Source organism: Natrix helvetica (genome assembly GCF_964273705.1).
Source record: "Natrix helvetica genome assembly, chromosome: 1".
NCBI classification, from domain to species: Eukaryota; Metazoa; Chordata; class Lepidosauria; order Squamata; family Natricidae; genus Natrix; species Natrix helvetica.
In genome coordinates, this window is record NC_138548.1 from 185,388,917 (window position 1) to 185,414,914 (window position 25,998).

Sequence of the window (25,998 nt, forward strand, 5' to 3'; positions counted from 1 at the left end):
TCAGTGTGAAAGTCTCTTGTCATTTTTTTTGCCAAATATGCATTATGTTCTGTAACCCATATGTTGCAATATTATGAACCATTTAATAAATGGTGCAACATTTAAAAACAATTTAAATAGACCAATTATTGTTCTCTCCCAGCGGTGTTATTTCAGAAACTGTTCTTAAGGCAAACAGAAATGGCAGGATTTTCATCCAGTTTGATAATAAAATAACTGATATGTGACATTACTTTCAATTGGATAATGCTAGATTAATTGATCAATATTTAATTGTTTCAGCCTTGAGCACTGAGAGGTAAGTTAGGGGTTGGTAGTCATGATCTGTGGCTACCAAAAATGCTGAACTCACAATTTCTAGTTCCTGAATGGAACTATGGCTCTATTCCCTCTCAAATTTCTAATGGAAAAACAAAAAAGCCTTTAGAAAGCCATATCACCAAAACCTGGAAAAAAAGGAAAAAACATCATAAAATAAACTATTTTGCATGCTATTGTGAATCTTTGCTCTGTCTACAGGGGACAACTAAAAGTAATAGCAAAATTTCATCAATGACTGCAAAAAAATTACCAGTAATTGAAATTGCAGTAATTAAAAAAATTGCCTAGGGCTAGAGACACTGTTGAACTTATTGTAGTATGATGCACTCTTTTTAAAAAATAAAAATCTGTTTTATATTTTCCATGTATTATATAGTTTGCAATTCTTCCGTCAACCAAAACTGACTACCTACTGGCTGATTTAATAGTAGCCTGGAATAATTTGCAGGGACTTTAATATTCTGCTTGGATTCCTGAAAGTAATGACCTAATCTTTTCAGTTTTCCTGGAAGAATATATACCTATTTAAAAGGAACCTTTGGAGGCTGAGAAACGCAATACTAAAGAAAAAATGACTGATTAATGCAGTGCTGTTTCATTCAGTGATATATGAGGTTATGAAGAACAGTGAGAATGTGCAGTGTGGCTCTAAAAGTTATTAGATATCCAATCAAATACAATCAATTATTGATCCAATCACAAATCCATTTATTGGGCTCCTCTATGATTTGGCACATTGCTGCTATTACTGAAAAAAAACAATCAGCTTTCATGTGTGAAATACATAGACCAATTGTAATTGCATGCACAGAGAAACTAGCTGTATATAACAATATCAGTGAAAACATAATACTTTGTTTGGAAGTAGTGGAAGTTATTGATTGGGGCTGTAGGTCAAGTTTAGTGTTTTATAGAATTCTTTCTCATAAATAAAAGGGAGTATCCACCATGAAGATTGATATCATACAGCTAAGAGATGGATATCATTCAGTATAACCCAGTATTCTTCAATATCTTTATAAATGACTTAGATGAGGGAATAGAAGGGGAACTTACCAAATTTGTGGATGATACTAAGCTGGCAGGAATAGCCAATACCCTAGAAGATAGGCTCAAGATCCAGATGAATCTTGACAGACTTGAACACTGGGCCTATCTAACAAAATAAAATTCAATGTAGAGAAAAGTAAAGTCCTACACTTAGGTAAGAAAAACCAAAAGTACACATATAAACTGGGTGAAACCAGGCTTAATAGCAGTGACTGTGAGAGGGATCTTGGAGTCTTAGTGGACAACCTGCTAAATATGAGCCAGTAGTGTGCAGCGGCAGCCAAAAAAGCCAATGCAAATCTAAATCGCATTAACAAAAGGATGCAATTAAGATCAAGTGAGGTACTAATACCACTCTATAAAGCACTAGTAAGACCACATCTAGAGTACTGCATCCAGTTTTGGTCACCACAGTATAAAAAAAATGTTGAGAGTCTAGAGTGGAGAGAAGAGCAACCAAGATGATTAGGGGAATGGAGACTAAAACATAGAATGAATGGTTGCAGGAACTGGGCCTGGCTAGTCTAGTGAAGAGAAGGGCCAGTGGATACATGATAGCAATGTTCCAATATTTGAGGGGCTGCCACAGAGAGGAGGGAGTCAACCTATTTCCCAAAGCACCTAAAGGCCAGACAAGAAATAAAGGAAACTGATCAATGAGAGATAGAATCTAGAAATAAGGAGAAATTTTCTGACAGTAAGAACAATCAACCAATGGAACAGCTTGCCTTCAGAAGTTGTGGGAGCTTCATCACTGGAAGCTTTCAAGAAGAGACTGGACTGCCATCTGTCAGAAATGGTATAGGGTCCCCTGGTTGGGTAGGTGGGGAGTTGGACTAAATGACCTACAAAGTGCCTTCCAACTCTGTTAATCTGTTTAAAAAGTATTTCTTCTAAATAGTCAACCTATGTCTTTAATAAGGCTGAAGGATGAATTATAGGTTGCAGACAGATGCAAGTAATGAAGTTAGAAGAACTAGAGACTTGTGCAAAGACAAGTAAAAAAAGGGGATTTTTTTGGTGAAAGAATGTATACTGTTTCCCCCTTCCATAGCACCACCTGCAAACCATTCTTCGGGACTCTAGTTCTTCATTCAACCTGGTCCATTTGGTATGTGATTGAGAAAAAGAGACATTGCAAGAATAACTACTTAGTATAACTTCATCTGTTCATGTTAATAAAAAACTAATGGGCTGAGGAGGGTGGGAAGATAGACATTAAATACAGGATCCATAAAGTGACCTCAAATTGCAGGATTTCCCAACATATTTTGAATATTACTCTAATTCATATTCTTTAGTGCAAATCAAACATTCTCAAATGGGGACATAGAACTTGAAATTGAAAGTGACTTTTCCCCCACTGATTTCACTATTTTCACAAATATAATAGTCATCCTGACTCAAGTTCTAGATAAGCTTTTTCTGAAGATGAAATAAGATAGGAGACAGATTAAGGAATTTAGGGAAACTTTCTCTGAATCTTTCACTATACAGGTAGATCTTGATTTAGGACCACAATTGGGACCTGAATTATGGATGCTAAGTGACACAGTTATTAAGTGAGTCATATGCCTGTACACCACTTTATGACCATTTTTACTATGGTTGTTAGGTGAATCTTGTAGTCATTAAGCAAATCTGGTTACCCTCCTTGACTTCTTTTGTTGGAAGCTGGTTGGGAGGGTCTTAAATCACAATCATGTTTCAACTAGGTAGTTGTAAATATGAGTCAAGCTTCTGAATTGTGACCATGTGACTGTAAGGACAGTACAATGTTTATAACTTGAAGGATGGGTCATAAATCACTTTTTTCAGTGCCATCATAAATATAAACCATTGTTAAATGGCATGATAATAAGTTAATCCATCCTGCTGTCATTCTTCCTCTCCCATTCTGACATATTAGCAAAGTTGCATCTGGCTGTGAGGGTGCAATATTCCCGAGCCTATATTTAAGAGAAAGGATTCCTACTCAGCAAGAAATGAAGACAAGGCTATATATTTTTATCTGCAAACAGTGAGCTATCAAATATCCTGGAGGGAAACGTGTATATACTATACATTCTCTAGCATTTCTGGGCCACCAGTGGCCATGTAGAGATTAAGTTTATGGACAAACAGTACAGTCGTTTTTATTTATCTGTAGTCACATTACACATAACATGGCATACTAGATGGGGCTATCATATGATTTCCACCAGCAATGGCTGTTGTCATCGAAGTTTCTTGCCACTCTTCTTTTGAAATGATAGGGTCACTAAGAGAAACCAAAATTAGGATCTACAATCTCAAAGTACTGTAGGCTTTTTCTACGGGGACAAAACTGAGAATTGACTTCTGTGAAGGAATTTCTATGCCGTCTAAATACAATGGACAGAAATGTATTCTTGTGCATTTTTGGATTCTTCACTTTTGGGTAAGGTTTTGTTGTATTCCTCCTTTTTAAATATATATCCAGTACATTTATATTACCTTCTCCCTCCACTCCTGATAATATTAAAGATACAGGCTTAACCATGGTAACTGGGGTGGAAATGTTCATCCCTAAACAATGTGGTTGTAAAAGACAATGTCATAGGATTGCATTGCTTAGCTGCAGCCATTATTAAGGAGGACCTCATATGACTGCTACATGGGAAGAAGTGGGAATCCAAAAGGTTTTGCTTATGATGCTGAAACCACATCTCGGGCAAGCAAGCTGCTGCTCACTTTAGAGGTATGGGCACATGGGTGGGTTCCATGGATAGGCAGCCTGGAGTGTGAGATCCCCATGTTGCCCCAGGTTTCTCTGGAGAAAAAGGACCAAGAGCAACTTGTGATCTCCTGCTGGTTTCTCCATTGACTTTGCTGGTGGGAAGCTGGCTGGGAAGGTTGCAAATGGGAATCTTGTGAACATGAGACACTGAACCTGCTATAATTTAAACTGGTTGCTAAGCACCCAAATTGCAATCATATGACTGCAGGGATGCTGTGATGGGCATGACTCTGAAGCCTGTTCCTTATTCCCTTTCATTCAATGCCATCATAATTTTGAATGATTTCTGAATAAATGATTGTTCTACAAGGGGTATCTGTATAAATCAGATCCATTTTGGGTCTATAATTTTGTGTTGCTGCTGAGAATCTGCCTAGGAAAGGATGCAACTCTATAGGCAAACCTTGATTAATTTGAATGATTGATAACTATATCTTAATAGAAATGTAGGCTTATTATTGTTTAGTATTGAGGTTCATGATACAATGGAATGATTTCCTTTGATATGAACTGCAAAACTTGAGTTTTGACTCAGTTCAGGCTAAACCGAATAAGAAATCAAGTAAGTTGTATATAATTTGATGTTAAACTGACCATACTAATTAAATAAAAATGACTGTATAAGCTTCTTAAATTGTTAATATTTAACTTTAAAACAAGAAGAGGATTGCTAGAAAGAAAAAGAAGGTTCCATACAGCAGAGTAGCAGAGGTTGAACCAACTTTCTGAGGCTTGGAAGATTCAGCTCATTAATGAGATTGCAGAATAAAAGGGCACATAGCAGTTTACAATAGTCACCATTTTATTTAGATCTGTCATGTTAAAGCATATAAAAGTAACAAGTTGTTTGGATTACATTCTGTAACATATTTTCTACTACATTATTTGATATAACCCCTCTGCAAGGTTGTTGAGCCTTCTGGGCTGGGCTTTCCTTAGTTGATTGACCTTTGGGAATTCTGTGCTATTTCAAAAACCAAGTATTTGATATTTCCTCCCGTCTCTGGCTATCACTTGCAGCTTTATGGGTTTCATTTTGCTTTAGGTCTTAATTCTCTAACATGAAGGATTGGCCCTATTCCCAAGTACCACTATATTTAGAATCCGTGTTGCCCTTCTCCTGGCCAATGTATGAAGAAAGAGCTTGCATTCCATGGAAGAAGACAAGTAGTTTCCTTACCTGTCAGACTCCATGGAGCTCCTTTATGGCTGCAACTCATTACCTTCCCTTTCTCACATCGTGAATGTAGATCAAGGGGACTTTGCCCACATTAGTCAATCCTGCATGTTCTGCCTAGGGCTAGAACAATTTCTGGCTTGTAAGAATTTCATACAAATCAACATACTATGTTAAATATATTATTCTTTGGCTCTTAAAAAATATTCAGAACACCCCTGCATAATTTGAAATCTTGTACATATTATTTCCATGAATGCTTCTTATCATTGTGGAAAAACAAGATAGCCAGAAGAGGTCTAGAAAGGAAGGAAGGAAGGAAGGAAGGAAAGAAGGAAGGAAGGAAGGAAGGAAGGAAGGAAGGAAGGAAGGAAGGAAGGAAGGAAGGAGTTGCATGATTTTATGAACAATCCAATCAGGCCAATTCAAATCTTGTATGTCAATGATAGCAGACTTATATCTTTTCTTACTGCTGAAGAGTCCTCAGGTAAACAAACAAATAAGGAAACCAACCAACCAAAGAAAAAAAATTAAAAAAAACAGTACCAAAAAGAGAGGACCTAAGTTGTTAAGAAGATGAAATATGTTGGCCATAAAACAGTCTCAGGGGTTCAAGTCCAGGATCAGATTACTTTGAAAAATTTGAATGACATTTGTCCATACTGAGATGAGCAAAAATGATATTGGAAGATAAAAACAAAAGAATGAGAATGCCTACAGAGATTCTCAGCCATCCAGGTCATGGTTGTCCCAAAGGTGCTTTTTGAAGAAGCAACTGGACTTTCTTTGTTTTTCTTTTAAGACATTTCACTTCTTACTTCAGAATTAAAGAAGCATCTTGTATAAGAAGCAAAACATCTTCAAGGAAAAACAAAGGAAGTCCAGTTGCTTCTTTAAAAAACACCTTTGGGACAAAAAAAGAAAAGAAAAGCAGAACTTCATCCACTGATTTTTCAGTCTTTCAGAGACTGAAATAGTTTCTTACAAACCTATGCTATTACTCTTTCTTTATCCCATAGGAACCATAGAGATGGTTAAAAGTGAGAGTTTCTGTAATATGTGGTCCTCATTTAACCACCACTTGTTCAACTAATAGCCAAGTGGTAATTACATTCAGTCTTTGAAGTTCTGACTGAGACAGCATACTGCAGTCATGTGGTACACAAGCAAGTCAATGAGAAAGTTGATAGGAAGTCAGAAATTGCAATCATGTGACATCCTGCTTAACAGTGTGGCCTTTCTTAACGATAGTAACTGGGTAGTGCTGGGACATACAATTGTTAAGCAGTATGGTCACATGACATTGTGCTTTATGACTACATCACCTAATGGAGGAAATTTTCATCCCAATTACCATTGTTAAGTGAGGACTACCTGCATAATCTCTTTCATAGCATAAATACTTCAGTTTTTTTCCTCTCACTAATACATTTAATGCTATTTATCCCCATGGAATCTAATTCTGATTTTATGGATTTTAATGAGAAGAAACAGGCCTGGAAAAGTGGTAAATTCAATGCATAATTATGGATTGAACTGTGGCTCTATAGGGAGAAGATGTCAAAACATATTCAGTTTTTTGCTGTAAAAAATGGAACTTATCCAGCCATTTTGGCCATTGTGGGTGTTGGTGGTAGATTTTATTTGACTTGGATAATGAATTAAAAAACATAAAACAAGCTTTTGTTACTTGGTTGGCTATGAAATATTCCTTTCTAATGAAGATAGCTCTCTCAATCATACGATTTTTGCCTTCTTTTCAAAATTAAATGGAATTGGGCTTTTAGTATTTTCTAATAGTTATCCTGCAGGCTCTTAAATTGTGTATGCATTTTTTCTTTTTTTTTCTCGCCCATATATGAATGGTGTGTGTGCATACATGTGCATGTACATGTCTGCCTCTCTGCTCATCTATTATGCCTGCATTTGTGGGAAGCAATTATAACTTTATGACCAAGGGTCAGATCATACACATGCATACTGTGGGAGACAAATGTTCTACCCATGCTTTATGTTCTGAAAGGTTTATTGGGCAGAGCAGATGAATGAGAACAGCCTGATGATCTTGAAGCATAATGAGATAGAAAATAGAAACCACACCGTTATATTTTCCATGGTGTGAAAAACCCATGGGCACAATAAAGGACATTATTTATATCAGAGGTGTTGGTATCGCTAGAATAAGATGAGCTTGGAGCTTTTGTAGAAATGAAGAGTTTATAGAGTCAGATGACAGTAAGATCATACCATTGTATTATCCGATGTTACATTCTGACTGTAATAATAACAGCACGATTTACAATATTTTCTTTATCCTTCCTATGCTACAGCTTTGGTAACTTTGATGATTTTGGTGGGGCTCTTCTGCATTCTTGTGCCCGAAAACCCAGAGATCATTCTAGCTGTGCATGTCGAAGAAAAGACACTTGGTTGCCTCTAGCTCCAAATGTTTTAGTTTCTCATTAAAAGGAATATTGTCATCAGCTGAGCAATACATAACCTTGTTTCATGCATGTTTCTGTTTAAAGGTATCTTATTTAATGCATCCATTTATTAGAAATAATTTAAAAAGTCATGGAAAAAATTAAACAAAGATCAAGCATTTAAAGTTTTATAAAAACATTCATAAAAATCTTCCTTCAGATGGAGCTGTAGGATGTGTGATGGGGCAATTGGGTACTGTAGGGTTAAACCTCTTGACCTTGGCCTGTCCCAACAAAACCAATAGAGAATTTGGTGGAAGAGGAAGACATTGATGAGGGTAGCATGTTGACATCTGGCAGTTCTGCCTGAGGACTCTGGCTGTTGTGATTTGTTGATGGTGTCTCCCAACCTCGCTTGAAAAAATGCATCAGCTTTGTCTGCTTGGTTATTTGCCTCAAGTCTTTGGGTAAGAGATGAACACAGTGGAAATTAGGAACTTAAGTTTGAGGCTGCATTCAAACATAGGGTCACATTTTTCCATGTCATTGATTCCCCCCCCCCCCAGGCCAAATTCCATTCTAATATTTTGGTCGATGTAAGAGGGACAATTCTTGGATTGTGATTCAGTGATTCAGTGATTCAGTAATCACTGTCCTCATCATCAATGACTCTAATGCTGTCAGCCCTTCCAGGTAAACCAGACAAGAAAAGGGATTAGATGAACTAATTCTACTGTATTGTAAGGCTGTATTAACAGAATCTTGCAAGTCTGATGGTAGAAACCACTTCCTTTTTCCACCTTTAGCTGCTTGATCCACTAGGGCAAGTCCTTCCTAAGTTTCTTCCTCTGACCATTATGCCATGGGGTGGGGGGACTTCTGCTGATTGTTTCTTAAGCAGCATCTCCTCCCCTTTTCCCCCAAGGTCATTTCCACATTCTATGACATGCCTTATTTTGATATCTCATTCAGATCTTTCTTGTGAGTTCCAGGCTGTCCCAGGCTGTGCCAACATAACCAATAAGGTTGTGTATGGTGGCTGACTTCCAATAGTCCATCATGGTGGTTTCCTGGTAAGGGCCAAGAGCATTGCAAACTTTCCAGTAAAGCTCCCTTGTGTAGTGCACCTCAAAAGCTTTCATTATGCCCTGATTGAGGGGTTGAATGAGTAGCATAATGTTTGGGGGTATAAAAAGAACTTCCATATTAGGGTGGGCATTTTTGAATTTGAACAATGGGCTGGGACTTCATCCAACATTTATCCAAAACAAGAGGTTTTGCCCTGCAGAATAGCATATTCAACTTCTGCATGAGAAGCTAGTAGAATGAGTCGCAGAATATTTCTGATGTCAGCCACATTTTTTCGTTCAATCTCCAATGGCATATTGTTCAAGTTTTTCCATTTAAGTGTTTGTGGATTTGGGGCTCTGTATGCCATTAAGAGTTTGACTTAAAGTTGAACTTGGCATTGGCACCCAGTAACAAGGTTGCCCGGTCTTTGAATGATTTAAAGCCAGGGGCTTTGGAGGCCATTTCTGTTGTGTAGGTTCATTTGCCAACGTGCTTGTAAAACAAATCAGTTTCATCAGCATTGAAAACTTGCTTTTCCACATAATGCTTTCCCTGCATAACACTTACAGGATATTTTTAAAATTCTTGCACATCCTCCTGATCTGCGGAATCTGCCTCATCTGCAAGTTTAACATTTTTCATGCTGTATCACCTTTTGAAATGCGTGAGCCAGCCAGCAATAGCCTGTCCCTGGATAACATGACCATAAACTACTTTGACTTTCAGACTCAGAATAATGTTGTCTGCCACACTTTTTAAAAAATTCACCATCATTTCAGGAATCTGCTAATGTAGCCACTTTTCTATCTTTTTCCATAGTTTCATCATGCACTATAGATGTTACTTTAGCAAATTGTTACTTTAGCGATATAGTTTACTTGAACTTCAGTAAGGCTTTTGATAAGGTAGACCATAACCTACTACTAGATACAGTAGAAGAATGTGGGTTAGACAGCATCACCACCAGATGGATTCGTAACTGGCTGACCAACCGCACTCAACGTGTAGTTCTCAATGGAACTGCATCTTCATGGAGGGAAGTATGCAGTGGAGTACTTCAAGGCTCTGTTTTAGGCCCAGTACTCTTCAACATCTTCATCAATGATTTGGATGAGGGAATAAATGGGGAACTCATCAAATTTGCAGATGACACCAAGCTGGCAGGAATAGCCAACACTCCAGAAGATAGGCTTAAGATACAGAAGGATCTTGACAAACTTGAACATTGGGCACTATCTAATAAAATGAAATTCAATGGTGAAAAGAGTAAGGTTCTACATTTAGGCAACAAAAATGGAATGCACAGGTACAATATAGGTAATACCTTGCTCAGTAGTAGTACCTGTGAAAGGGATCTTGGAGTCCTAGTGGACAACCATCTAAATATGAGCCAGCAGTGTGCAGCAGCTGCCAAAAAAGCCAACACAGTCCTAGGCTGCATCAACAGAGGGATAGAATCAAGATCACGTGAAGTGTTAATACCACTTTATAATGCCTTGGTAAGGCCACACTTGGAATACTGCATTCAGTTCTGGTCGCCATGATGTAAAAAAGATGTGGAGACTCTAGAAAGAGTGCAGAGAAGAGCAACAAAGATGATTAGGGGACTGGAGACTAAAACATATGAAGAACGGTTGCAGGAACTGTGTATGCTCAGCTTAAGAGAAAGAAGGACTAGGGGAGACATGATAGCAATGTTCCAATATCTCAGGGGTTGCCACAAAGAAGAGGGAGTCAAACTATTCTCCAAGGCACCTGAGGGAGAACAAGAAGCAATGGGTGGAAACTAATCAAGGAGAGGAGCAACTTAGAACTGAGGAGAAATTTCCTGACAGTTAGAACAATTAATCAGTGGAACAGCTTGCCTCCAGGAGTTGTGAATGCCCCAACACTGGAAGTCTTTAAGAAGATGTTGGATAGCTATTTGTCTGAAACGGTATAGGGTTTCCTGCCTAGGCAGGGGGTTGGACTAGAAGACCTCCAAGGTCCCTTCCAACTCTACTATTGTATTATTGTAAATTCCAGAGCAGCCTTACATGCTGTTCAGCAAATTGCCTCTTTCTTTTTCTGGATGTACCATATTGTTGATTCATTAACATAGAACTCACGGTCAACAGCATTATAATTCATGCTTATCTACCTCACATATTTTTTTCTGTAAGGCATATCACAGTCTTGTGCTTAGGAACACTAGGCCGGGGCACATTTTTAACAAGTAAGATCATCAATATGAGCGAAGGCCTTGCTTGAACTCAGTTAGGAACATTGGTTGCATTGGGTGACTCCAAGAGTATTGATTTGTGTGTTATAAATAAATGTTAACAAATAGATAAAATTCACAAGTCAAGAATATGCAAATAATGAAGATTGACTGTAATGGACTGTGGGAATGACCTTGGGGAAAGAGGGAAAGAGATACTGTCTAGGAAATTGACAAGACAGGGAGTAACCCGCAATGGCTTAAAAGTCAGAGGAAGAAATTTAGGAAGTAACTTTACGATAAAGTAGATTTAGCTCATCTAGTCATGTTTCTCATCTGGTTTAACCAGGAAGACTAATATTGACTGTAGCTGATCTCAAGAGACCACCTCGCCTAGTAGTCTTATTTCTGACAATGCCATGGCTACAAATATGTTATTATCTGTCACCTTTTTTTAGCATACGTAGACTTGATTGTTTTAAAAACAAGTTCTCCTAAAATGTTTAATTGAAATATGTTGTTGAAATTTAATTGCTATATGTTGTAGTAATGTTAATCCATTAGCTTTAATTTTACTTTAGATTCAGACATGATTGATTTTATTAGCATGTGAAATCTTTTGAGTACCTGTTGGTGGAAAAGAAGCCTACTTGTATAAATACATGCATAATTGATTACTGTTCTCATTTTTATACTAAATAATAACAGTAATCATCAATCTCTCCATATTTATATAGCTTCCATTCCAAGGTGTACAATCAGGTAAACCATAAAAATAATATTTCTTTATCTGAGTGTTATATATTACTAATTAAATCATTAGAAATAATATATTTTTAGAAACTGATTTAAATAATTTCAGCGATTGTAGGCACTTTTTTTTTGAATGTCTATGTCCTAGAAATTTTACTTAAAGTCAGATTCTGATGCTAAAAAAGAAAAAGCACATTCCTTTTAAATCAAAACATTTTTAATGCTCAGAACCGAGCAATTACAATTACATATAGTGATTGTTGAGCAGCATGGCCTTGGAAATCTAAATTAGAAATAAACAAATCGAGAACAAAGTGTTCAACATTTAGCTGATTTCTTGTAACATAAGTAATTTGATAATTTACTTCCAATATTGTAATTATTATTTTTTGAGATTTAGATTTGATTTAGTATTCCTAATAACCCATAATCATTATCGTTAGGGATGTAACCCTAGGCTTGGCTTGGCAATGTATATTAAGCTATGATTGTGTTACTGTTACTTTAAATGTTAGAGAAATGTAATTGGCTTGTTACCTCAAGCAGCTATAAGAGGGAGCTAGAATGGCTGTTAGCTCTCTCTGTTTGTTTAGCTTAATTACTTAACAATTATTGTTCCAATCTAATAATATTTTAAAGATAGGAAGTGTACGAGCTACCCTATGGCAAGTTGGGCAGCCAATAAATAAATGTAATAAATAATAAATAGGTAAAGAAAATTATTGATAAACTGGAAATGTATCCTTGTTTTCAGATACAAAAGCTAGGCTTTTAGGGAATTGTGATTGATTGTTCAAGCTTCCCAGGCAACACCATGGACTGTTCAGTCTTATTTCAACATTACATGACAAATCCAGCAGCAATGTGCACCTGTTTTATCTTGATCTTCTTCTTAGTGGGATTCAGAATATATAATTCAAAATGGGCAGGGGACAGAATCTGATAATCGACAGAAGAGAAACTGTTAAATATCAAAGAAAACTGATCAAGGAAACGTATGGATCCTGAAGTACAGTCATTTCAATCTCTGCTTTCCAACATGACAATCAGAGTCTTTTCATAAACAGTTTTCCTACATACTATAATTTTACAATATTAAATATTAAAATATCAGCAGTAATATTGCTGTTACTTAAAGCATTATTATCATCATCATCATCCCCATCATCATTTTAGCCATTATCTTCCCACTGCAGGATGAAGGCCTCTTCCACATGTTTCCAACCAAAACAATCCTGAGCCTTCTTTTACCAATTGGGCAGGTAATACTTGCTGATGTCATCAATCCATCTTGTTTTAGGTCTATTTTGTGGATGCTTTTAATCAAGTGGGATCCATTCTATGACTGCCTTGGTCAACCTGCCTTCAGTTCTTCTTGCTATTTCCATTTCAATTCTTTTATCGAAATGATATCGTATTTTCTCCTCATCCCAGCAATCCCCCACTTGACCAGTTTGTCTTCAGCCAATGGAGAGCTGCATAGGTGTTTTGAGATAAGTTTCAATTTTTAAAAAAGAAGATAAACTAAAATTACAGTAGCAAAAATGTACAACAATACAACAATAAATGTATTGTTGTTGGACAATACAGGATAAATGTTGTCTCTATAGTTATAACAGCAAATGAGGAACCAGGAATTTATAGAACTATCAATCAGATATCAATACCAGGTAATATTCATGTATTATTCAGCAATCTTATTAATAATTGGGGTAGAAATTAAATGCATAGTATAGAATGGAAGAATACACAGCTTAGTAAAAATAATTGGGGAAAAGATTATTGAATAATAGTCGATTAGAAATTGAATGGCTGTCAACAATGTAATGTGGCTCCTAATTGCAAATACAGATTAGTCTGAAAAATTTCTGAATCACAGGAAATAATGTTTCGATTTTATTGGTAATGGTCAAGATAAGAACAATTAGAACAGGTTCAGAGAAGACAGGTGAAAGGGAGCAGGGGATTAGAAAAATAAATCCTGTAAAAGTGATGAGGAAATGAGGAGAGAACTCTTCCAGTTTCTGAAAGGATGCGTCACGGGTGGGGGTGGGGTGGGGGAAAGAAGGCCTGGTCTGTGTTCTCCTAGAGACGAAGACATGGAATAATAAATGTAACTTGCAGAAGGGCAGATGTTGGTTGAATGGTTAAAAAAAACATTTGCAATAGTAAGAGCAGGACAGCAATGGAGACAAGCACCTTGAGAGATTTAAGAATTCCCCTTTCCTGGGTGTGTCAAAGAAAGGTTGGGCTGCCATTTGTTGGAGATGCTTTAGTTTGGATTCCTGCATAGACCAAGATGTTCCACCAATTACCCAAATCACCCTTCTCTGACTCATAGGGAAAGAATTCCATAAAGACTGCAATACTAGGGATTTCATTTAACCCTCTCTACTTCAGCATCAGCTCCAATCCCCCCCTCCTTTTTTGCCCTTTTATCTTTCTAAACTCTAAGCCTTTTCCCTCAGGTAAGTGAGCTATGAGACAAGGAGGAGTGGGATGAATTGAAATCTGTACATTGTACCAGAAATGATTGGGATCAGGAACCTCTTAGCTGTACAAATGCTGTTTTGGAAAAATAGACAATATTTATTTCAACCCCCTGATTCTTATGTTAGTCACTAAAACATACATGTAGTTCATTTGCACACATTTATTCTCAGAAGATGCTTTAAATAAATTGGAACTGACATTCAGAAAGATTTTGTTGTCCCCATTACATTTTCTGAACTTTCTGAAATGTGATAAGCCCAGACACTGTATGCCTAAAAGAAACTTATGAGAAAATATTTTTCAAAACATTTTCCAATAATTTGACAGATTATATTCTACGTTTTGGAGGTTAATTGCAATTGTAGATTGCTAGCCTCACAGATGCATACTTACCTGGGAATTAATCCTATTAATTTCAGTGAGATCTATTTGTAAGTAAACATTCAAAATAGATGGTTGTGATTTTGGGGGAAAAAAGAATATCTAGTCTGTTGAGAAGTATCTGTTGCTGCCCAAATTTGTCTTAACTAAGGAAAATATATGATCATTCTTAATATTTATATGTACATAATCTGCAGTGATTTGGTAGGATGGCTCATATATGTTAACTCTGAATTGTCATACAAGAATATGATTTTTTAAATGTGTTTGCGTAGGATATTTCAGCTAGTGTTTACAATCCCCGGCAGAGCTCTTTTAACTAATTTAGAGTATTTGTATCTATAGCAGTGAGCCCCTCTTTATTATAGTAAACTAGTGCACCTTTTACTAGATGTGTATCCAGTATGTGATTTTTTTTTCAGATCAGAGCATTGGTGATACATGATCTTATACAATATATTTTTGGTTACAATTAGTGTTGTTTCTTTATGAATCAAAGAGGGAAAATAATGGGAAGGTGCAAAAGGGAAAGAAACCTTTTCACAGAGGAAAAGATGAGAGTAGCAGTGCACTCCGTAAAATTAAAATGTAATTAAAACTTGTACATCTAAAATTACATTTCATACGACATGTTGCCTGTGTATGCAGTTTTTATTTGATGTGCAAAAGAAATCCAATTGCTGGCTTTTCTGAGATTTAGGGCCTGATCACTCAGTTCATGTTTCGGTTTGATGTAATTAAAATGCCTATCAGGCACTCAGGACCCTTTCAAGAACCTGCTTTCACTGAGGCAAGTGCAGTCTCCGTCTGTAAATGAATGAGGGCTGAACTGGCAGCCTCGCCTTCATTTTGGAAATTCCTGCAGCCAGCAAGTTCCGTCTGTGTCTTCCATGCGGCCTCTTCTCCATTTCATCCCTGTGGGGACTTCATCTGATGCGCGGTTTTCTTTTCCTCCGACATATATACGGAAGCTACAAGCTGGTGGCTAGCAGACTGTGTCTGTCTGGAAATAGACTGTGAGTTCACGGATGTTAATGCATGCTTTGGGAGAATAATGAAGCTGCAGTTATTTAAGGATATGCCTTTGTGGCATTTCAACACAGAAGCTGGTAATGTTTTTACTCCCTTTATTTCACCATGAGCTTTGAGTGCATCCCTTTGGAAACACCTGCAATATGCTGCTTTACTGGAGTCCTTCCTGTTGTAAGACTCTGCAAATAGCATCCATTGGTTCAGACTCTTTTTGTAAAGCAAGGAGTGGATGCATATTTTTATTACATGGAGTCTTTTTTATTATTCGAAGGGCTTGGTAGATTTTTGCAGGCATTGTGGATCATTGTTGTTTTGTTGTGGGGTTATTTTTGGTTTGGTTTAAATGGGATGCATGTTCAGATGTGGAACAAAAGGAAAGACCTTTTTAAGGTAACAATTTTAATTAGGGTGTGTGTTCTTTTGCAGGCTCTCCAGCTTTTTCTTTCTAACGTGACATCATCCTTGGGGTTGATTTGGTCACAAACAAACGGTAAGGTATGTCATACTTTTCACCAGTTCACATTCATGCTGGGATATGGGTTCTTGATTTGCAGGTGACCTTTTGCACCTGATTTTTCATTCTTTCTGTGGGGCAGTTCTATGCTTTTTTTGGATGTTCTGGTATAGTCCTGGAGTGCCTTTAAGAGTCATTAGTGATAGCTGCATTCTGAAAAGCCATTCTAGGTATAATAACAAATGTAATTATTTCAGTTCTTGGAACTGTGATGAAATGAAAACCATGCTTTACTGAATCACTAATCAAAACCACCAGATAGAATAGAATGAAACTCCTCTTTTTGTTTTTTGCTTATGTTCTGAGTCACCAAAAAGAAATTAAGGGGTACAATATTTTTTTTATAAATATTAAGGTGATTCGTATCAATGAATACATAAGATATTACATATCATATGTATTCATATGTATGATTCTGTTCAGCAAAATTTCCAGAAAAAACATTTTTTTATTTGCTTTGACAGAAAGATCTCTATATCCATGTCATTGAATGCTATATATTGGTTTTATAAATATACAGTTACATGAGAAACAACACATAACTACTTTTTGTTAATTTTCATTCTTGAAGTCATTCCATAAAGGTTTGTATTTAAATGTTTGTATTAAAGCTGCAGAACTTTTTTTCCTGGGCATCCACAGGGGACACACGTTCATCAAGATTTCATTCATTTTGCAACCATTTGAATGATAGATTTTAAAAAGGATAGATTGCAAATGTTTTTGGGTGGGTTTCATTAGGCTGGACTATTGTTGTTTATTAAAGCCATGTCACCTGGATACAATTGCTGGAGTATCAAAGTTAGCTATAGCTTTCTGTTACAAGGCAAACTAACATTTACAGTAGACCATGCCTGTTATGGCATTCAAACTGCATGCATGCTTTCAGTTTGTGTATATTGTGTATTCTTTAACTCCATCCTGAATTCTGGGCACCATGCTATATCTTCCAGAAAACAAACAAACAAACAAATAAAAAGCAAATAGATTTCAATATTAAGTTCTACTTCTTGTATTGCCTTTCAGTGTTTTTTCTACTTAGCCCCATCACCCATTGCTTTCAAAGTATGTAGACTTATTAAGCTGCCTTCTATTGTATCACAGACTACTGGTCCCTGTTCTTAGTCATAATGTAGGATCTCTGCCAGAGTCCTTTCAAGGCTGCTGGTCAAAAGGGCCCATTTGACATATGTTCACCCACTTTGTTGCTCTCAAACCTGGTGTGGGATCAGATGAATATTATAAGGGCCAGTCTGAGTGAAGCTGTATTGAGCAGAGAGTCAATTTTCTCAAGCTTCCAATTACCAATATAAGCAACAATGTCTTGCACTGAGACACTTGGCAAAGGAAGTGCAAAAAGGATATAGTCTTTTTCCCCAGCATCTGTGCGAGTAGTTAAACAGATATAAAAACAAATGCTGGAAGCAAGGGGAAACAAACTTTTAATGCAATAATAAGGCAAGATGAGCTACCTTTTGGAAGCTTAGAAAATAACCCATTGTAATTTTGCTTATATAGCCCATTCTCTTTAATGGAATTTCTCCTTGGGTAATGATGGTCAAGATTGAAAAATGTCTGCCCAGTTAGAATATATTCAAACTGGGTATGGGGTGGGGGTGGGGTTGAGAGGAGATGCAAACCATTACATTATATTCTACTGCAGTCACAAAAGTAGGATAAAATGAAAAGAAAAATGAAAAAAATAACTGAATCAATTGCATATTCAGAGCCAGTCTCATATGCTCATTGTGGACTGGCTGGATATTTGAATACCAATTCTAAGTAGGTATAACTGGAAAGAAACATAAAACTATATTCTACAGTTATTGTTACTGTTCTAATATTTAAATTGTTTGAATATCAATTATTATATTGCAGAGGAGAAATGTTCCAAATGAGATTTTTCAGTGTTGTCTAATTTCTATTCCTGGATCAATTTGCTGTTTTTTAAACAATAAAAGGAGTCATATAATTTAAGAAAGGAAATATAGCACAAATATATTTGCTGGCCAGAATTAGGAGAATTGTTTGATAGGTGATATATCGATATTAGTATTCATAATTAGTATATAAAATACTCAGTAGAATCCATTAGTTCATCACTGTTCAAAGACCCATACATACTATAAAGGATAGAGAAAAGGAAGGCAAAAGCAGAAGACAAAACTATTCATCTTACATGACGTAACTGTAGAGAATGCCTTAACAAGAGAGATGTTCAACAGAAGTCTAAAACAGCAGGAGCACCACATATGTCCATGGAAAGACTGTTCTAGATTGAAAATGACACAGTAGAGAAAAGCTGCCATAAGTCTTTGTGAAGTGGCCTCCTGTGGTTCTTCACACATGCAGAAGGTCCCTGACTGACTGTCACTGATGAAATATAATGGGGAAGGAGGCCCCTTGGGTATCTAAAGTCCAGGGACGTGCTGTCATTGGAGGCAGGGGAGGCAGAGCCTCCCCTCTCATCATGAAATAATAATATATAAAATAATAATATCCACGAGGGAGTTTCATATATATAAAAGGAAGAGGAGCTCAGGCGGGCGAAAGGAAGCGCTTTAGTCAGTGAGGTGTTGATAGAGAGGAGGAGAGATTCTATCCTCTCCCCTGACACCTCACTGACTAAAGCACTTTCTTTCGCCCGCGGAAGAGCTCAGGCGGGCGAAAGAAAGCGCTTTAGTCAGTGGGGTGTCGGGGGAGAGGAGGAGAGATTCTATCCTCTCCCCTGACACCCCACTGACTAAAGCGCTTTCTTTTGCCTGCCTGAGCTCTTCCGTGGGCGAAAGAAAGCGCTTTAGTCAGTGGGGTGTCGGGGGAGAGGAGGAGAGATTCTATCCTCTCCCCTGACACCCCACTGACTAAAGCGCTTTCTTTCGCCCGCAGCACAGCTCAGGCTGGTGGACGCTCAGAGCCCCTGGATCCCATGCTCTCTCACAGCTCCTGTCGTCCCATCTGGCAGGCGCCACCCGCCCGGGAAGCAGAAAGAAGAAAATGCCATTGGACAGGGCAAAAATAACTCCTCCTTTGCCCTGGAAATCAGCTACATGGAATTAAACACTATAATCCAACTTATCTCTCTCTGTGTGTGTGTGTGTGTGTGTGTGTGTGTGTGTGTGTGTTTGAGAGGGGGGAGGGGGGAGAGAGGGAGGAAGGAGGGGAAGGTAAAAGAAAAAGAAAAAGAAGAAAGAAAACTTATTTAAATAAGTTTAAAGCTGTTGCTTTAAATCGGAACTGAGCATGCCTGGCTATGGAATTCTGGGAGTTGAAGTCCACAAGTCTAAAAAAATTGCTGCCTCACTAGCCATAAGCTTCACCGCACATCACTGCTAAAGTCCCCAATTGCTTATGATTTTACAGGTCAAAACAAAATCTTGAATGTAGTTCAATAGCGAAAGGTTGATGTCTTATACTAATTAACCAACAACATAGGAGATGATCTAATCATGCAAATGCTGCAATTAAGAACTTATACAGTATATTTAAGTTGTGGCATTTTCATGACTGGGTCATCCCTTCCATATTGTCATCCCCCCCCCCCCACTTCTCCATCCTGCAGATGCCCATGCTGCTAACAATGCTGTCCAGGCTACAAAGCACAAATGTGGGATTATTTTATTATCTGAGGAATTCAAAGTGCCTTTTTCTTCATGTTAGAACATTTTCTGGAATCAAACTTAAAAACTCTTGATCCAGGAAAGTTCTGGCCAGTTTGGGACCTGCTGTAGATATTGTTCTCCTTCCCTTTGAGCTTCCAGCTGACACAAGGAGTGTCTGTGGGAAACCTAAAGCAGGATTTATTGATAACTTTTTCCTTTGTCCCAGGAATTTTGAATATCACCTAACCCAGTGAAGAGAGCTAAAAAAGTACTATTTCAAAAATCAAAATACAAGAACATAGGGTTCAATCTATTGACGTTTATTTAACTATATTAATTAATTTCCCTAACCAGTATAAATTCTAACTGATTTGTTCTTTACCCACTATTTGGTGCCAAAACTGTCCAACCAATTATATTTTTCCTTATATGAATTAATTCAACTTTTAAATTTAATATGACAAACTTTAATGGAGAAACCAAGTTACTGTATGTATAATACATTTAATATGTTCCTATAGAAATGGTTTGGGTTTTTTCCTCCTAACATGTCATCAGGATTTTTGGAAATATTACATCAATGAATCCTTTGGTTGCAGTCTAAAGGGAAGTTTACTTCCCTTTAGACTGCAACCAAAGGATTCATTGATGTAATATTTCCAAAAAGGGAAAACTGTTGCTCTGTAATCCCTGATCAATAGCCAGAGTTTGTCAACAATCTCTGGGAGTGGCTTGCAGAGAGAAGCACTTCTTCAGCAGCAGGATGTATTGCTCTTAAATCCAAGCATGGTTTCTTTACAATAGCTAGCAGTTCTCCAACCTGAAATATTTTTCTTCAAGAAATATTAGGAGAGCAACTATCAGAATTTCCGGACATCTGATTGAATGGCAATGGAGATGGCTGATCTGAGTGACTTTAGTTTGTCGCTCATGTACAAGATAACAGGAATAAGAATAAACATGAATAAGAACACAGGAAATGGGGACAAATAAATGGGAACAGTAGGACAGGGACATTAGGCATGCTGGTACATTTATACAAGACCCTACTTTCAAGAGTAACATATATTATTGTTTAATTAATAAAGTTAAGAGTTCGCCTAAATGTTCTATTTGTTCTAGGATTTTTCCCATAAAAAGTACTGCAATATTTCTTTTGTGATGTGTTGATAGGTTAGGGAGCATTAACGCTGCAGACCATGAATGGGGAATGTTCATAGATTTCTCATCAGTTTGTCTAGCTCTGGCAGCAGTTATTTATCTTGATTTTTTCAAAAGTTTAATCTGATTTATCTGCAAGGAACAAGCTCAATGGCAGTTCCTAAAGAAATTCATTAAAACAGATCCAACCTGGTGTGTTAAGGACCATTGTTTTCTATCGATCTTGATGATATCAGCCAGGCTTTTTCAGTAATGCTGGCAAAGAGAGCAAAAAAATCCCTGTTCTTGAAAAACAAGAACAAATACAAATGATGATGTCATGCCATTCACTGCAGATCGCACAGAGCTCACTATTTTTAAATGTAAACACTGCTTTATTTTAAATAGTGAAGTGTTTGGAGCATTACAAAGTATGCGATTCTATTGGGGGGGGGAGATTATAAGTATGGAAGATTTCAGAAGAACCTGCTGATGTTGCAGGGAAAAAAAAGATAAATCTATTTGTCCTCTTCCATACTGGTAACCTAGGCAAAAATAAAGTTTGGCATTTAGAATGTAACAGTGGTTATTGCATAAAAAATGAAACAGCTTGTTATTGCAGCATTAAATTCTGCCTTCTAGTTGCTAAGACAGAGATGAGCTGTGAATTATAATGAGTCTGTACATATTTGAAGTCATTTTATTGTTACTGTCCAATATACATTTGAGCTTTATTAAATATTCAAGGTAGATAAGCTCATTTAGCTGGATCATGCAAATTTGACAAGTAATGCACTATTCCTATTATTAGTCAGGAAACTGGGATAGAGAAGTAGTCCCTGGCCACGCCTTTATACTAAGATATTTGTAGAAGATCATTTATCTCTACCCACATCTTTTTAATTTTCTTAGTGTAGCATTGAATTATGCTACTTTACAACATCCCATAGGAGCTTTTAGATAATCTTGGCTTTTCAGAAAGAAGCTTTAGGCTGTAAATGACAGTAAGAACAGAAAGCTTCTACTAAGTTCATCTTCTGTTTGAAATGCAAGAATTAATGGCAAGTTTTGTTTTGCCAGAGAAAGGTTTGAAATGCTTGCTGAACATATAAAGAAATTGACAAATGTTTTGTAATTGTTTTCATTAAAAATATTCTTTCTTGACTAGTAAATCGTGCAAAAATCTCATCTCATTAAAAATGCCAGTAATAGAACTGTGTTGTCCATTTCCTCTTGATTGTCATTACCCAAATTTATCTATTCCAATTCTGCACATGCAGAGTTTGGAAGAGAGACAATGTGACTATGTATGCATACTATGTAAAACTGCATTCCTATACCTACGTTCTCAGTGAACTCAGCAGGAGTTATTTTTTGAGCATCGATAATACTGTACTAGGTAATACAGCCTTTTAAACTCAGGCTGCTCATATTATTATTAATTTACATGGTGTTTCATGCCCCAGAGCATTTGAGATGTACATTTGATTTTTCAGATGCAGGTGGTGCAGAGATAGTAACAGGTTTCAAAACGAGGTTACTAAAGAAGCGGCAAGTGTTCACCCAATCACCTACAGGACTGAGGGAAAAGATGACCGCAAGTCATACTGCACTGGCATAATATTCAGCCAGTCACCATAGGCTGCACCTTTTGCTCTGCACAGCTGCCTCTTCTGATGAATCTGATGAAGGATGGATTTTGATGAATTTAGCAGGGAATTTGGGGCATGCCTTTCAATAATTTAACCCTCTCACACAGTTTGCATGTACTTTGTCTTGTACTGGTCCTACTTAGCAACTGAAGTAGTTGGTGTTGAAGAAATGGCTCAGTTCTTTTCTTTCTGGTCTCCTCATCAAGTCTGGCTTTGATAGGAAATGACAGAAGGCAGGACAAATATTTTGTAATACACTGTGGTCCTTTGTGTACATAGCAATGCTCTCCTCCAAATTATGGTCTGATTAGAAATTAATCACAACTATTCACTTTTATGAGAGAAAGCAATTAAATGCAGGTGCCAAATTCATTTGGGTTGTTGCTGAAACTATTCTGTCCCTTTATTAAGTCTAGTTTCTAAGATGCAAGTATCTGGCCTTGAGACTTTATCCCATTTAATTTGTCTTGGAGACATCAAGCAGAGAAATGAAAAACGAATTCTTTCTATTTACTTCTAGAACGTCCTTTGTTTCATAGGCTGTGCTCCAGATGAGCCTATAAATCCCCATCTTGGCTGTGCTACTTCAGGTTAGTTAGGAATCCACATGACTATCTACTGGTAGTCCTACAAATAAAAACCTCTGCAATACAAATATGGAAAACAAATTTGCAGAAAACAAATTGTCCCCAAAGAGGCAGGGATTGTTTTGGACTGAGGAAATGTCAAACAAATGCATTTACAGTGAAAATTCAAACATGGTCCTACAGCAATATTTGTGTATTGTTCTGTCAAATAGAAGTCCTTGTGTCATGCTCAATTGGAATATAACTGAAATGGTGCGTGCATACTGCCCAAGACTAAAAAGCATTCACTTGGTGGTTAAAAATGTCCATACCTTGCTAAGCAAAGTTTACCTTTAGGTATACTTCTTTTCTTCTAATTGCTTTAGAGCAAGTGCAGATCAATCAGAGTGTTGATTCATTGGTTGTGACAGGAATTGACTGACTGGCTTGTCACCTGAGCTGTGCCATGGAGTGATTGGTTAATAATCACTCAGCTGGCTTTCATGCCTAAGGCAGAACTAGAGTTCAGAGTCTCCTGGTTTCTAGCCTGGTGCTTTAAACACTAGACCAAACTGGCTCTCTCCGTGTTTAAATGCATGGTTTGCTTTTTCCTAAGCCATTTAATTCCTTATAATACAAAACATCTGATTATCTTAAAGTCCACGTTTGTGCTCACTCTGGACTCTTAGGCCTGCAGACTTCTTGAGAGACCCTTTTTTCATTCCTCTCAGGGCCTTTATTCTAAGTGATGACAATCAGCACAGAAAGCAATAATGTACAACAGCAACAATAACATAGATTTATTAAGTGATGGCTTGAATACAATTATTTCATTAGTGCATTTCTAAATTCCAGCACCACTAATTAGAAGCACACATCATTGACCAACATGTTATCCTTGGTAATATAACCAAAGAGCTTATCTAAATTAGTAGTGAAATAACTACCAAACGTTATCATGCAGTTCCTTGATTCCAGAATGATAGTCCAATGTTGAAAAGGAAAGAAATAGCTCGCAAAAGCAGCAAACAGCATAGTGCACCCTTACATGCTACTGTCTGCTCTTTAAAGTAGGTCAGACTAAGAAAGTCATGCATGCTGCTGCTGCTGCTGTTATTATTATTATTATGTTAAACTTTGGTGAGATTCACAGCCTTTGGGGCTGGTTGGTAGCCTAACAGCTCGAGTCCTAAACAAGGACCTAGGAACTGTTAAGGTAACGTCGGAGGATATAAGCTTTCCAAGTAGGGTGGTTTTTTGTAGAGTCAGAATGTTCAAGTCAGGTAAATTTAGAATTTTAAAATAGCTAGGTAGCCCTTTAGGTATTGCTCCAAGGGCTCCAATTACAATTGGGACAACACATGATTTCTTTTTCCACAGTTGTTCAACCTCAATTTGCAAGTCCCAGTATTTTGTGATTTTTTTTCTTGCTGTGCATACTTGTAAGTGCCTTTAGCCAGAAACAATGTAGCTCATCTGGTCCAGGTGCACTCCAGTTCTTCACTTTTCTTGACTGCCTTTGCACCATTTCTTTTGTTATTTTCACATCTTCCATTTTATGCAATTTAATAGAATCCTCAACCTGCTTGATCCATGTTGCATTTCTGTTGTGCTTCTTGTTGTTTTCCCACAAATACTTCCAGAATTTCAGAGCTTTCTCTTTATCAGGCTTTTCATTTGTTGTTACTCCATCTCCACTTTCTAAACTCGTATAAAACTGGTGCTGATTTGCTCTGAGATGTGCGCTTTCCTTAAACTGAGTTACTCGATTTTCATACCGTTTAATCTTTTCAGCAATGGCAACAATCCTCTGCTTCAGCTCTTCAATTACTACCACAATCTCCTTATTCTCCAAATTGTATCTTGCTTCCAGGCTGCTTTTGACCTGTTTGTTCTTTAGCTGACCTTGCCTTAAGTTCTGCAAGTTGCTCAAGTCTCCACGAATTTTTTTGATCTTCAATTTCAACCGAATTTTCCACTTAGGCTTCCCCTTCTTGTATCTTTGGTTCCTTTGTATTTTCAAACCCAATTCTTTGGTGGTTATGAAGGCTGCTGCATACATCAGCTGGTTTGTTTCAGCTAATGTAGTGGTTTGAATGGTTTGCACAGCCCATTGACCTTTTTTAGTACATTTATCAATTCTTTCCGGTTCACTTGGTTCAGCTTTGGCAAATGTGTTCTTTCAGCATCTTCCATTTGATGCTTTATTTTCTCAGCTAATTGAGCACTATCTGTTGGTGCTTGCTCTTCAGTGCTTCCTTATTCTTTATCTTCATCCATTTCAATAGCCTCTTCCTTCCTTTCTTCCTCAGTTTGCTTTTGAGTCTGCAAATCATTCTTGATGTTACTCTTCTTTGTTGCCATACTCAGACCATTAGTTGCTTTCTCTTCGATTCCTGTTAATTCTGCTGTAGTGAAAAATTTGTGGCTCAGAATTACACGTCATTGGTCCATTAGCCTTTGTTCACTGATTTTTTATTTATTTATTTATTTATTTATTTATTTCTTGGATTTCTAAACCGCCCCCTCTCCCAAAAAGGGACTCGCCCCCTCTCCCAAAAAGGGATATCACAGTCCGTGTGGTTCACCTTCCAAATCTGATACATTCATTTTTGAAATCCACGTTTTTCTGGCTCAGACTTATAGTAAGCTTCCATAATAGAGATGTTTTCTTCCCTAGTCCATATTTTTCGCTTTTTCGCTTTTTCTTCCAGTAGCTTGTCAGTTCCATGCCCTGGTTGCCTAGCAGAGGGAGCTGAGCCCTGTAGCTCATTTTCCGCAGAATGCCCAGGAGCCATAGCATCCAACAGAACCCTTGTTAATCCGGGTGATGGTTCAGCCGGCATAAATTTCATTTTTCTCGTATTC

At 37.3% G+C, this 25,998-nt stretch overlaps 1 protein-coding gene across 15 annotated transcripts in view; it reads left to right on the top strand.

Moving 5' to 3' along the window:
- The window catches only part of MAP2 (microtubule associated protein 2), a 245,981-nt gene that overhangs the window by 91,752 nt on the left and 128,231 nt on the right, over nucleotides 1-25,998 (top strand). For 13 of the 15 annotated variants that reach the window (XM_081937821.1, XM_081937827.1, XM_081937822.1 and 10 more), the window contains one exon: nucleotides 16,086-16,154. The exons of 1 other annotated variant lie outside the window; for it this stretch is intronic. The gene's annotated coding sequence lies outside the window, so the exon portion shown is untranslated. The remainder of the gene's footprint in view (nucleotides 1-16,085; nucleotides 16,155-25,998) is intronic. One more of the 15 variants, XM_081937823.1, reaches the window with a different exon arrangement.